The following is a 15,587-nucleotide window of genomic DNA, read 5'->3' as shown; positions in this document are numbered from 1 at the left end:
GCAGCAGTAGCGGTAACAACAACAACAATGGCAAACAAAAAGGAGAAGATGATGATAATAAAGAAGAAGATGATGATAATGAAGCACAAGATGATGAATAAAGTAGCAACAACAATGTACAAGAAAAATGGCGAAGAGAGAAAAAAATAATAATGAGAAGAGAGAGAAAACATGCATTTTTCTCCTCTATTTCTAATAATATTATGTTTTACTAGGATCAAAAGATAAATAAAAAATCTTGTGGGTTATTCTCAAACTTTTCCAACTTTCTTAATCACTAATAAAATAATTGTCACCTACACTCAATTTTTAAAATTTGAGTCACCTATACCTCATTTCAAAACTCTTTTGTCACTTTTAGCTAAATTGCCCTAGTTACATGATACAATGTTATGCTTCATATTATGTGGGATAAAAATTACATTGTTACGTTGGTAAGACTTACTTATTTGTACAGATTCTAAAAGTATTGCATTGATATAACATTTGTTGGTGCAAAAGAGCAAAAGCTGAAAATGTAAACTCATAGTTGTTGGCAGCAAAGTTGCATCCCTTTATTAATTGGAAAAATGAAAGAAAACTATTAATAATGATATGTGAATCCATTCCACTTACAGAAGAGAGTTTCTCTTCAAGAAGACAGAAAGTATACAAAATATTACACCTCCTATATGGCTATAACCATTGAAAGGTGCAATATGAAACAGCAAGAGAGTGATCTCCTTATACATATCGGTGAAAGATATTTGTTCCAACACTAACTTTAGCATCATATGGTCCATATAACTTGCTATCATAAGAGTGCCTGTAACGATCCCCGTGTTCTTCCAAACCTGTGCCATTAATGACAAACAAAAGCCAAAATAAGTCAGAGAATCAATCTAGAAGAATTGTTTTACTTCCAAATGAGAAAGTGTGAACAAAATATTAGAAGGCCACTGGTCCATAATAGATAGAGCTGAGCCAATTGATTCAGTAGTATCCCTCTATTCCTATACTTCAAACCAAGACTCTAGCAGTCTGTGAAGTAATACAACAACGAGGAAAATTAGTAGAATCCTTCGGTCATGTTTCCAGATTAGTGAGGCATACTTCAGGATAGCAACTCACAAAGAAATATTTTGATAAGTACTAAATGGTCTTGATTTCATTTGATATTCGACATATAGAGAAGGAAATTCATTACTGATATCATTCACCTCAAGTTATTACTGCTTTACTTCGCAAAGGCAAATCAATAGGAGACCAAAATCACTCCACAGAGCAGCTTACAAACATATATGATGTTATAGTCTCATAAAATTGGGGAAGAATGTAACAAATAATAACTATGCATTCAGTGATCTAGTGTCAGTGTTTTATTTAAAAATAATCTCACTGAAGAGATATTCAAATCACTTTTGGACTAATATGACACTAAACGTTATGGATAGAATTAATACTCTGTTATGTATTCACATGTATATTTAAATAACATCATAAACTATAGCTGCAAAGACATGGGAAGATGGGAAAATGAATTGTGAAATTCTTTCATTTCAATATTAATATTCAAATTTAGAAGATAAGACATCATATGTATGCATTTATATTATAACATCACTAACAACATGATTAAGTTAATTTACCAGTAGGAGACTCAAATGCACTAGGTGATAGCTTATTTGCTACATAGTTCGAATCAGCATGTAGGGTAAAAATGATCTAAAATTTTATCCAAGTCGGACTCGTGTGGGATTCATCAAAAATATTATACTTTTGAAAAATTCGTCATGCAACAATTGATATTCTTGAAGAATCTGAACACATTGTCAAAAATAACATGCTCTTATAGTGTTATAACTGAAAAGTCTACTATGCCAGGTAAGTTAGCTACTTGGAAGCTCTCTAAGTTATTTTTAGTGCCTATGGATCATGTTATGGCCTTTATAGTGTGTTAACACTATAGGCACATCACCAATTAGTTTAGGTGGATGTCTTTACTTGTTGCAGCTTGTTCTACTGTTTTCTTCTATTAACATATCTTTTTATTCCTAAAAATTATTTATGAAATTGTTGCAGCTCATTATATGTGGTCCAACACGCGAGAAGGCTATTAAGTGCATTAAAAGAGCACTTAGTGATACCATTATACTGGTAAGATCAACTTTCTATTGTTTTCTTGAACTTATGAGTGCTTATTTGCACTGGAAGTTAGAGTTGGTAGATTACGCTGCTATGCAAACTTTAAAATCCACCCAACACTCAAATTACCTTTTTTTTTTGAACAGGAGTTTCTACCACAATAGAATATCATAAACCCATCCTTGATATTGAGGTAGGTAGAAATATCATGTTCTCAACGTGTATACAGACTTAGGAGGATTTGACGAACCTAATTTTTTTTATGTCCATTGTTCAACAGGACTTTGTGAAATGCACACATAACATTAGAACAAAAGAGGCGCTTGAATTACCCCTTAGAGTCGATGCAAGTGAAGTCCTTTACTTTCCCACCTTTAGCAGCTGCTACTTTGAAAAACCTATGAAATCATAGCTTTGGAAAATCATATTCCAACTAAATGAATACAACATATCCATAATATTGTGTCTTAAAAATTAAAAAATTAAAAAATTCACAAGATAGAATAGAAGATAAGATATAAATTGATAGACCCATTCAGTAGTAGCAACAATAAGAAATCAATAACAGCGTGCATCTTTTGAATCTAGAAATATAGAAAGTCTTCTAATAAGAATCATGCTTTCACCAACAAAACTGAAACAAATAAGTAATCTCACTTTGCATGACACCTTTCTATACACGGAGTTCACAAGAAATTAAGAAAGGATCTTCATCATATAATGTCTAGAACCAAAATGAGTTTCCAGCAATTTGGAGTATTATAAATCCAGATATGAAAAATTATCACTACCTCTTCCAATCTATCTTTAAAAGAAAAGATCAAAAGTGAGCAGAGGGAAGAATGAAAGACGACAGAGATGGAAATTACTTACAAAATATGAAAGATAAAGATAAATAATGAAGATGAAGTCAATTCAGTGGTTGTCTCTAATGGCGACATGTCGAGTCAAAAAGGCCAAAGTGATAAAAGAAATAACATCTGAAGGCTAGAATCTATGGCTCAAGCTTTTTCAGTTTTCTTTATATATTATGTTTCGTGTATTAGTTTGTCTTTATAGTATGTTTCATCTATCGACTTATTCTTTACTTTCTATTATTAGGTTTCTTATGGACTAGAAATAGCTGAATCCTGATGAACTTTTTTACCATAACTAAGAAAAGTAGTACACAGATTTGAAAAACAGAGGACAATAAATTGTGTGTTCCTTAATTCTCATATTGGATGCTACTATTAATTGCTCATGAAATGCAGTTGCCAGCAGATAATACATAATACGGTTAATTTGTATAATAAATGTCTATCTCAGTTTATCCAAAAACAACAACAACAAATACAATGTGATCCCACCCATGAGATATGCAAAGGGTAGATTTTCTAATAGACCTTTGGCTCAAGAACTATCAAAAAAGGCAATAGCAACAACAGGATAATAAGATAATTGTTGTTAATGAAATAACATATAATAATAGGCATCACAAATAAGAGATGTCAAAACAAAGAAACGACACATATTTACGTCATCAATCTGCGAGAAACCTATAAATTAAGGTACCTATAATCCTCTAAGACAACAAATTTATGATAACAACTATGTGTATAGACCAGCTGTATGCATCTGGACTAATCTATCAAGTAGCTTCGATCAGAATTCTATATAAAGATTTTTCTTTTTTATTAACAAAGTATACTCTTTACACTTAACAGTATAATTTGTTTACTTTGACACTACAGATATCTTCTCTTCCCTTTTTGTAATGCTTATCTACAACTTTATTTTCAGTAGAAATCATAAATAAGAGATGTCAAAACAAAGAAACCACATATATTTACACTGTTGATTTGCAAGAAACCTGTAGATTGAGGTCCTATAATACTCTAAGCATAATTTTAAATTCATTTCAACAATGCAATACTACTGAGAATATTGTTGTGGATTTTCACAATTCACTATTACAACAAGCTGTGGCAAAGTTGAACAATGAAACAATTGGTTCAATTTTTATGATTCTTGATCTTCTTAGATCTTTCAACACTGTGTTGAATAGCAAAGGAGTGCTAGGTATGCTATGTGATACTGCATCATTGAAAATTGTCCTAAATTTTCCTCCCAAATGAAACACATCATATGAATTTTGTGTGGTTTTGACATCACACGGAATTTAAAAAAGTAAAGACTACTGAATCTTGTGGTCTTAAATTAAAGATACTTTGAATGTATCAAAATCTCCTTTAATTTTGGAGTCTTAAATATGTTATATGGAACGTTAGATTGAAGAGTTGCTAGAAAAAGGATAAACAGTTTTTTTAAAATAGACTAAAAAGAAAAGTAACACAAATAAATTAAAACAAATGAGGTATATGGACCGGGTGATGGGTCTAAGGTCTGTTCCAACAATTAGATCAATAACGAGTCATTTCCTAGCCTGATTTTTCTTTTTCTGGAGTGTTTCAAACTAAATGAAATAAGGTTGTGGGCCTGATATCCACTACTGTTATATCTTGTCTTCCCTTTTTTGTAATGCTTCTCTACAACTTTATTTTCATTTCAATGGAGAGAGACAACAGTAAAAGCAGAATGTGTGACGTTAAGAGATGAGTTCTAACTAATGAAGCCAACTACAAGAGATGATCAATGTCTCTATAATTAACTAAAAAATTTAACTTTAAGCGCAAGTAGACAAGGTACCAAAAATCACTATGTGCCTTCGAGATCTCCAGTTACCAAGCTTGCAAGGTGTGAAGGATCTAATTCATCGAACTTATTTACCTTCCTATTTTAAGAAGACAAAGAATTCATTTAGTCATAGACGACAATACATGGAGACATGGCCTCAAAATTAAAAACATGATCAGAGTAAAAGGAAAGCCCGGTGCACTAAAACTTAGTCTGACATAATGCAATGTAATAAAAGATAAGCATTAATACTTGAATAATAACCTTCAAAAACACAAGATTTGATCAAAATAATGTTCCAACATCCAACATTTGGACTGACTATTGCCAATTTGCTAAAACGGGTTGTAATGTGGGGAAACTACTAAAATTCTCAGTTTATTTAGAACTATCACAACCAACAAAGAGGATGTTAAAGAGCTTCATTACACTTAAAATATGTTAAATTAAAAATGCTGACATTGTATCACAAGAACTTGGATAATGTACCAAAAGCTCCAAGAAATATGGAGAAATCCTGACAGTTTACGACATAAAAGAAATAAAAACGCATGGCAAAGACAACCATAAAAATACACATATTTACTTTTGTAATTGGATAATAATTTTGAAGAACTGCTAAAATACTCTGTAGCAATATCAATATTTCGAAAACAAAAAATCAGAAATTAAAATTTTAAACCTGTTTACCCTAACTGATGGTTAGATTTCAATCCCATAGCCCATTTGCTAGTCTTCTTATATCTAGGACCAAAATGACAAAAATATTGTGGGAATGTAAGTAAAACTGGTTGAATGCAAGAAAAAAAGTATCCACGACCAAATCAACAAAAATACACCGACATACATGTTGAAAATTAAGCGAAAAACTACTCAAAAATTCAAGATGTGGCAATATTTATTCTAAAACACATGGACAACTAAGAAAACAAAGGTAATTCCAGCGACGTCAACGATTTTAGATGATGATAAGTTTGGTTTTATTTTTCGTTTTTGAATTTCATGAGTGACTATTAATTTCATATTCATACTTGAGAAAATTGAAGGAAAGTGTTTTTAAGTTTTGAATAAAGCATTGGTGATATTAACCAACAGATAGGGCCAAATATCATGGGTCAAACATTACTACGAAACTTGATTAAGTTAATTATGTACTTTATTAATATTTTTAAAACTTTCTAATCTTTTTAAAAATACAAATCAATCCAACACACATCCTTTTTCAATTCTAATCAACCACTCTCTCTCCAACTTCTTCCAACCAACAGTTGTACAAAATTTCTCCCTTCAACCTCCGGTGATAAATAGTCAGGCGAGTTTGTTTTTGACTTTCAATCATCAATCAACGTGAATACTTCTTCGGCAACAACAACTTCAAGTTTTTCATCCTCCCATTTCCTTTTTCACAGGTAAAAAATTATGAAGAAACAGAGGAACTTGAGCCAACTACTCTTCTGGTATTGAAATGTGGACTGAATAAAACCCTAATTTTTGTCATTTCTGTATTTCTTCTTTTTATTGTTGTACTGTTGATTCAAATTTGTTGGTGATTTTTTGTCACAGTTGATGTTCTTAGTATGTGTGTGTGTGTGTGATATGATGGTGTTGCTGGGTTGATTTGTTGTTTGTCTTGGTAGAAATGGTATCGCAACAGTTGAAACATTTAATGTAATAGATGAAACATATGATGCAACAGATGAAAATCTGATACAATGGATTAAAAATCTGATGCAACTATAAAAATTTGATGTAACAGATAAACAATCTAACAGATCATTCATCTGTTGCGATAGACGACTCTTCTATTTGGACGAAATTTAAACAATATTGATCCAACAAATAACTGATTAGTGATCTGTTTTTATTTTTTCCAATGATTTACTCTTCATTTTAAAATATGATGCAACAGATTAAAAATCTGATGCAACAGGTGAACAATCTAACAGATCATTCATCTATTGCGACAGACGACTCTTCTGTTTGGAATAAATCTAAACAATATTTGATCCAACAGATAATTGATTAGTGATCTGTTTTTATTCTTCCAATGGTTTACTCTTCATTTTACAATAGATTAGGACTATTTTTATTCTTTCCAACGATTTACTCATACAGGTCGGTTATCTATTGCAACAGATAACATACCTAGTGCAACAAATTAGTGATCCATTTTTATTTTTTCCAACGATTTACTTATCCGTTGGAACAGGTTGGTTATATATTACAACAGATAAAATACTTGGTGCAATAGATTAGTGATCTATTTTTATTGTTTCCAACGGATTACTCATCCGTTGCAATGGGTCAATTATGTGTTGCATCAGATAAAATACCAGGTGCAACAGATAGTACTTTTTTTATGGTTCCCACGTATTACTCATCCGTTGCAACAGGTCAGTTATATATTGCAACAGATAACATACTTGGTGCAACAGATTAGTGGTCTATTGGAACTGCTATATTACTGTTATTCATTAATCAATTATAATCTGTGTTATGTTCTTGTTAATTTAAGATAACATGGTTCCCAAAATAAAAGAAATCGAATCAAGTCCAAGTAAAGGAACAAGTGCAGCAGCTCAGCTATATCCACCACTCTATGAACTTGCTTTACAAGTATTATCTCAATCAGGAGCAGAAGATAATGAACATGGGGAGGAGGAATCTTTCAAAAGAGATGATCCAAATGATAATAGCCTTTCCATCGAAGAGTTGGTCAAAACCTTCAGCATTGATCGTTACCCTTTGAGAATGCAGGTGCGATGGTTCCACAGATTTAACGGGTTATCTCGTGGTTAAGTCAGTCATGGAAAAATCTTTTGACGCCTTCAGAAAAATACTTAGAGAATAAAAATTGGATTCTTATTTCAGGAAAAGCTGCTTTGCGAAATATATTTATTTGTCGGAGGACAACAATGCTCGTTTTCAGATGAAAATGGTATATGATCTTTTCAAGCGCAGGTTTATGTATGAAAACAAAGACAAGATGGATGAGGTGTGGATAAATTACTGTGGCATGCCTGTTTGTTTTGGTTGGGAGGAGTTTGCCATAGTTATCGGACTAAAATGTTATCCTCCTTCTTCTTCTCAAGTTATACCTACTCTGACCCAAAAAAAGCACCCCGCATACCCAAAAAAGGAAAAGGCAAGTCGAGTGATCGTGATAACCTAGTGTCCATTGTTGGTCCAAGCTTCAAAAACAAAAATTTGATTAAAGCGTTGAAAGGTAAAGAAGTTTCAAAGAAGCACAAGAAATCATTGTGCTTGGTTTGGTTTGTACATAATGTTCTTTAGGCGAGAGACGTTAACAACAACATAAGCCTCGATTTAGTAAATCTCTCTGAGGATCTTGAGGCATTTAACAGCTATCCTTGGGGTTATGAAAGCTTCAAAATAACTGTTGAATTTTTGTTGACTCCGTTAACACCAAAAACAGTCAACTTATATGGTTTTCAATGGGCCTTCATGGTAAATATTTCTTTTATCATGATATGATTCATCATTTTTTTATTCAATAATGCTTTTGATTTATTGGCGTTATGTTATAGGATTAGGCATTTGAAGTCATTCCTTATTTGAGACAACAAGTGAACTACCAGGAAGAAGTTTCTTGTCCAAGAATTCTGAGATGGTTGTTGGCCAAAACCGATAAAAATGCAAAATTTCTTGATCTTTTCAATCCCCCCAAGGAAGCAGTAAGTCCAATTCTAATCAAGTTTTTGTTTTAATTAATGATTAAATGATTTCATCATCATTCTTAATATATGTACTGATTTATTTTAGATTGTCCATCCGTGGCTTGTTCTGACCAACCGAGAGTTGAAGATGCTATTTTTTCTTACTTTACGGTCTATGCAAACTTTATCGAACCCTAAAGTTGTTGATGGAATAAAAATAAAATTGTTTGGAACAACAGCCATCACAAAAAAAATAATTTTGGAGGGTAGGGCTAATGATGCTCCTCTTATAGTTTTTGAAACAACAAGCCATTATGATTATGATCATAATGGTTGTACAGATTTTTCTCCAGATTTTGCTGCATCTAACGAATGTTCTTCATGCAAATGTCAAGACTGCAAGGTGAAACACGATGGAGTGATTAATGCTATTAATGCACTAACTGCTTCTGTAAAGGAAATGACATCTAAGAGGGATGTCATTACATCAAAGAGGATTTCATATCCATACACTCCACTAGAGATCAAGACGGCTAAGAGGAGAAGGAAAGACACTTCCAAGGCATCATCAATCATAAAAAAAAGCAAGATTGCAACGCCTCTGTCTTTGTCTTGCACCGATGTTCAGTGTGCAAGGGCCATAGAAAAGCAGCATGAGCAGAAGAAGGTGAATGTACATCATCTGTTCCAAAAAACAAACAAGCACATATCTATTTCAACAGATGACACATCTTCTAAAAATTATCAAACAGATGTATACATCTATTGCAACTGTTGTCTAACCTGTTGTATCAGATTCGTTATCTATTTCAACAGATGAGTCTTATGTTGCAACAAATAGGTCATCTGTTCAAAATTATCGTACTGCTCTAATTTACCTGTTCGAAATTGTCCCAACAAATAATCCATCTGATGTAACATAAGAATCATCTGTTTCAATAGATGGAAAATCTATTGTATATCTCTACTTAGCATTGACAATTTTGGCTTTCCAGGTGGATGTCACAGCTACTGCCAAGGACCATAATATGACAGTTGATAATCCATCAACTGCTTCCAAAGATGAAGAAAAAGTGGAGCCTGTTAGTTTGGGAGAACAGAAGAATTACCCGTTTGAAGGGTTCAACATCTCGGACGAGGCTCCAAAAAAACTAATACAGTTGATTAACGACTATTCAGAATGGATTACCAATGGGCTGTTAAAGCATCATGCCTGCAGGTACATAAATTAATTTTATGGATATTGGTTTATACAATTCTTGTTGTAAGAACCTGACATTAACACATATAAATCATCATGTAGAAAATAAAATGACAAGCGCTACAAAGTGAACGAATTGAGTCTTGGTTTTGATATGTTCGACTTTGTTGTTGCACATCCCGGAATGAAGAATTGGTTCTATTTGATGTCACAACCCCAAACTTGCTGGAATGATGAAGTTTAAAGGCCATACATATTACTATTAATTAATACTTTATTTAATTGCATCTTCGTATTGATTTTGTCGTCATGTAATCTGAAATATTTGATAATATGTACAGCACATCGATGTCATTTTTACTACCTCCGAAAGAAGGCCAAGTTGCAAACACAAGAATAATACAGATACACAACAGGCAATTATTTGTACAAAGTTTACATCAATAATGCCTACGATAGGTATTGTCAATAGCAGCCGGAAGTTTCTCAAAATGAGGAATGCTTAATCAACATCATCAAAGGTTTTAGAATTCTGGCTGGCTTACCTTGGCATTTGGTCGACGAAGTGTACATCCCAATCAATTGTGGTGATGAATTCCATTGGGTGTTGGCTATCGTCGTATGAAAAGAGAGGCGCATCTGAGTTTATGACTCGATGTCGCGAAGGAGACGTTTCGAGCCGTCATCTAAGATACAAAAGTTGGCTAAAAAATTGGCTACTTACCTTGATATGAGTGTCTTTTTGGATCAAAAGGTTTGTACTGATTAGCCGACGATTGAAGCATACCGGGATAAAATGGTTAATCCATTTGATGTATAATATGTTGATGAAATTACTCAATAAACCATTGGTAGCCTGTAAGTTTAAGTGTCATAATTTAGTTTCATTTCACAAATTTCACAACGCTTGCATGAACTGCAAGATATAGATTATCTATATTTTTATAACGCAGGGATTGCGGCAGACAGACGGGGAACATCTGCATAATGCAACAGATGACCAACCTATTCCAACAGATAATCAATATGTCACAACAGGTACTATATCTGTTACGACAGATATAAAATCTATTGCATTATAAAAATTCAACTTTGCCAGACATAAAAATTACTGCCCCTATATGTATAGTGAATTGGCTTGAAATCAAAATTTGTTATCATGTTCGTCTCTGTCTTTGTATATGTTCTTTTTTATACACGGGCTCCAACCATTTAGTTAGTACCCCATATACCCAGACCCATTGCATCTTTCCCACAATGGTGTTACACACACTGGTCATTTGTGTACCGATCAGTAAACACTCCATGTATGCAAGCGAGTACGGCCCGCACATTGCACTGGTTGTATTTTTTGGGAGCTGAATATTCTTATTTCGTCCTTCAAAAACCCATGATTCCTTCACCAATACTTCAGCCGGCAAATGATCCATCAGCTTACTCTGTGTCAACAGCTTGGGCAACAACTTCAAGAGTGGCTGTATATGGGTTAAAAACATCTTCTCACTAAACACAGGTAAGTTGAAGTCATAAACCTTAATATTTTCCTCATATAGTAGTATCTCAATAGTGATAAAATGGGTGACATCCACATTCATGACTGCAAGGATTCTCTTTGCCTTGGTCTAGCTCTTGCGTATGGATATGGCTTCTTCCCTCTAACATATTTAGTCGCTTCTTCATCCCATTGGAACGTAGAAACTAACTGATCAAATACCAGGCCACGGGAATCAGCTAGATTACAAAGATCAGCATACCTATCTTTGAGATTATTGTAGAAGTTGAGGTCTATTATCCTATCAGCAGTATCATAAGAATCTGGGAACGCTAATTGCCTGCCCTTCATGAGGCATAAAATTTTATCAACATACTATGGTATAAGAAGATAATTTTTAAATAGGTTAGTAATTGTAAATAATAAAAACACAGTGGAAAGAATCCGATGCAGAGGGTTCTTTGAATCAGTTCACAGATTACCCAGCCAACGCAACTTATGCAACAGATGTGTATTATGTTGCAACAGAATACCAAGCTATTGCAACAGATTACACATCTGCTGCGTAGATTCTTTTTCATGGAGTAAATTGGAAGGGTAGGTTAGAAAAAGTAAACTTACCTTGTCATCGTACCAAACGCACATATATTTGATATTCGAGAAGTCTTTGGCGGTAAATAAACGAATGGTGTATTTTTTTTGAACCTTCATCTTGATGAATTCTTCTAGTTCCTTCTTCTTCTTCTTCGGCAGCTCCTAAACTTCAACAACTATTGGAGCGGGGGGAGTTGCATTTTTTGCTGATTTTAGAATAAAGAGAATTTGTCTAATTTTTATTATCTTCCTCCTAACCTCCACTATAGGATTTCATGGCTCCCTCACCTCATTGGATGGTATGACACTCCTCCTAGATTTCAACTCCTCGATAGCTTCAGCAATAGCCTCTATCTTGTTGAAGAGTTTATCCTCTCTGTCCTTGCACACTTTGCATTTGCAATAAGAATATGAGGGTGAGGAGGGGTGAGAGAGACCACTGTAAAGGTGGGAGGGACCAGTGTAGGGGTGAGAGGGAGGACCTGTGCAAAGGGTATTTTCAAACATATTTATTTTTTGCTGAGCACCAACATGCTCATAATCACGACTGGCAGTAGAAGCAAAAGCAGGATGGCTGCCACCATCACAAACAACTCCACCAGCAACACCCCCAGAAGAAGCACTCGGATTTATTGCAGTTTGAGTTAGGTCATGAAGAGCTTCAACATTAAACTGACTTTGCCTAACTGCTCTTCTTATGGATGTTGCTCCATCCAATTCCCTCTTTATTAACTCCACCATTAAGTCTAATTTTGTATCAACAAAACCCAGAGTAAGAAAAGAAGTCATCCCCAGCTCATCAATGGTAGGCACGATCCAAGGATGCACAACCTATAAAAAATGATAGGAGGAATTTAAATCATATAATAATAATTTACAGTTAGTTGGGTTACATGGGCTCGGGTTATGTTAACACAGTCAACTTATGCAACAGATGATCTAACTATCGCAACAGCTGATCTGTATGTTGAAACAGATTGATAATATGTTGCATCAGAATAGCCATCTATTGCATAATTTATAGTAGATGGGTAATCTGTTGAGTAGGGTTCAGAGAACAGAGCAACATATGGTTAATCTATTGTGAAATATGCATCGTCTGTTGCAACAGATTACCTATTGCACCAGTTGTAATTGACGGGTAATCTCTTACAACAGATGGAATATCTGTTTAAATATCTTTCTTTGAGGCAAATTAAAAATCCATTTTGGTCTATTATTTTTATTATTAGTTAAGGAATAGACCTTTCGACGCATGTATTCGCCTTAATAAGATTGCTCGTAGACATGCCCACCAATATACTTTTTCTGAGGTGCTCCTAACGTGCCATAGAAAGTGCAACAGAGGCTTATTTAGTTGAAAGAAGACATACTGCATCATCCGGAGGGTTAAAGAGATCAGCCTCGTTAATATTGTTTTTGATGCTCTCTACTGCAGCCAACCACCTAAGGATCCTTGGATGAGAAACCTTATTCAGATAATCCATGAAATGCTTTTGGAGGGGAGGGATGGCTTCACATGCCCAAGCCTAAAAATTGTAAACAGGAAGCAAGGAAAAAAAAGTCAAAAGTATATTCAATATAAATTAATGAATGAGTAAAAATAGTGATCAATTTTACCATGAAAGCCCAAAGAAAGCCGTATAATGTGGTCGTCTTTGGCTTTAGCTCTTTCAGTAAATATTTGACAGTCAAGTAGTAGTTATCGTAGCCCTAGGGATGATCGTTGAATCTCCTAAAATCATCAGCAAGCGCTAATAAATCACGCTCTATGATTTTCTTGACGTCTGTTGCCTATAAAATGGAATGGACAAACCAAACTAAGAACAATTTCTCCCCGTAGTGCTTTGGTATGTCTTTATTCTTGAGATTCGCTATCAAATCCTTCACTTTGTAGCTAGGTCCAACAATGCTTAACAACCCATCTTTTTTACCTTCTGTTTGTTGGATCCTTTGTGGGGTGTTTTCTTGATAGCAGGTTCTTCTGGACTATCGCATCTCAAGCCCGTCACAGTGGAAAACTCTTTCGATCCAAAACAAACTGACATGCCACAGTAGTTGATCCAGACTTCACCATCTTATTACCGCCCTCCTTCGAACCTCTATCATGCGCTTGAGAAGGCCATATACCCTGATCATTGGGAAACGGAGAGGGCAGGGCCCAGAAAGCTCAAGAAAGTGTGCAAAGCAGCACTTCTTAAAAATTCCATCTATGTTTTCCTTCTTCATAATACTCCTAAGTTCATCAAAAGGTTTCCTCAACTGACATTTAAGTAAAAGATCACCAAATACTGCATTAGGGTTATTCATCGGCATCACAACTCGAAACTTGTCAATACTACTGGTTTTGACAGAATCATACTGGAATATTGATATTATTTCACGCCCCATTAGTGAGGAGGAGTTATAACTTTCCTCGGCTTTATTTTTCCCTGACTAAGATTTTTCTTGAAGTTCCTCCGAATCTATCTGTACTCTAGTCTTTTTTGTTTGGTGATCGAAAGTTGATCCACTTTCTCTACTTTCTGTTTCTTTTTTTTGGGAGACATCTTTTAACTACAAACAAAAGAAAAACAAAAAATACATTGCATTTGATGTCTGCATAATTTTTTTTAAAAAGGTAAGACAAATTTCAATAAATTATTCTTACCACATAACCAAAGAAAATACTCCAACGGACAACCCATTAATTGGAAAAGATGGGGAACCCCAATCCGTTAGAAGACCTATTTAATATCTCCCCACAGATATTCCACCTGTTGCAACAGGTGGAGAAATTTTAATAAATTATTCTCTGCCACAGTACAAGTAAATACTCCAACGGATAACCCATTAGTTAGAACAGATGGGGAATCTGTTTGAAGACCTATTTAATATCTCCCAACAGATCTTCCACTCGTTGCAATAGATGAACCACCACCACCACAACCAATGTCACCAAAACCACCACCAATGCCACCAATACCAACACCAAGACCACCGATACTACCGCCAAAAAACACAAATACCAACACCGCCAACAATAGCCACCAACAACACCACAACCACCATCCAACAATACCACGATAGTCAACAAAACACTGAGAGAAAAACTAGTGTTTTCTTAGGTGCTTCCTAATTTTTTATCATCAAAACTCAAAATTGTTAACCCATTCTTGAAGATAATACAACTAAAAGTCTTCTTTTTTATCATTAACTAAAAAGATCTATTTTTTAGAAGAAAGAAAAAATGTAGAACTCTTCTAAAACTCTGTTACATGTGAAGATAGAGAAAACAACGATACAAGCGGGAATGAAGTCGAAAAAAACAACTATATGTAGTCATAAATGGGAAGAAAAATGACTTATTTTGAAGGGTTGAGCAATATATTGAGTAGTTGTTATTTATATTATTTGTATTTTTGAGAGAGAGAGGACACCCCGAAAGAGAGAAAGAGAGAAGATCGAGAACTTAAGATTTGAAATGAAAAGTTTTTCGCGCAAATGGATGATTTGTATGGGTTGATATGTAATTTTAGAAAAGAATGACAATTTTTGAAATTGCTAATTTGTCTGAATTGATCTTAATTAATTTTTAAAATTTTAAAAGATATAGTTTTTAAAACATTGAGTTGATGAGAACTCATTTCTACTCAGAGTGATCGATCGACGACTCGGGTCGGGATAAATGCAATACTAGCACCATGCAATTGTAAAGACTCGATTGGATTTGTAGTTGACTCTGGGAGCTCATTAATTCATCCCTAGTTCCACCTAAATCAACTTAGGCACTATCACTATCCTAACATTGAGTTGATGAGAACTCATTTCAACTCAGAGTGAT

General features: G+C 34.3%; 1 long non-coding RNA gene across 3 annotated transcripts; it reads right to left on the bottom strand.

The window, feature by feature from the left end:
• Positions 1-529: 529 nt before the first annotated feature.
• On the bottom strand, positions 530-5,790 carry LOC107877149. Of its 3 annotated transcripts, none has more exons than XR_001676196.2 (4): positions 5,483-5,790; positions 4,813-4,897; positions 2,457-2,522; positions 530-833 (listed from the first exon to the last, which is right to left on the bottom strand). It is a non-coding gene; the product is annotated as an uncharacterized LOC107877149 (long non-coding RNA). The 3 variants fall into 3 exon arrangements; XR_001676197.2 differs by having other exon boundaries at positions 5,491-5,790; XR_007042630.1 differs by having other exon boundaries at positions 4,813-5,790.
• Between the last annotated feature and the right edge of the window lie 9,797 nt (positions 5,791-15,587).

Source organism: Capsicum annuum, chromosome 7 (assembly GCF_002878395.1).
Source record: "Capsicum annuum cultivar UCD-10X-F1 chromosome 7, UCD10Xv1.1, whole genome shotgun sequence".
Taxonomy (NCBI): Eukaryota; Viridiplantae; Streptophyta; class Magnoliopsida; order Solanales; family Solanaceae; genus Capsicum; species Capsicum annuum.
The sequence above is the reverse complement of the archived record's forward strand: the minus strand, read 5'-3'. Positions and strand labels throughout refer to the sequence as shown.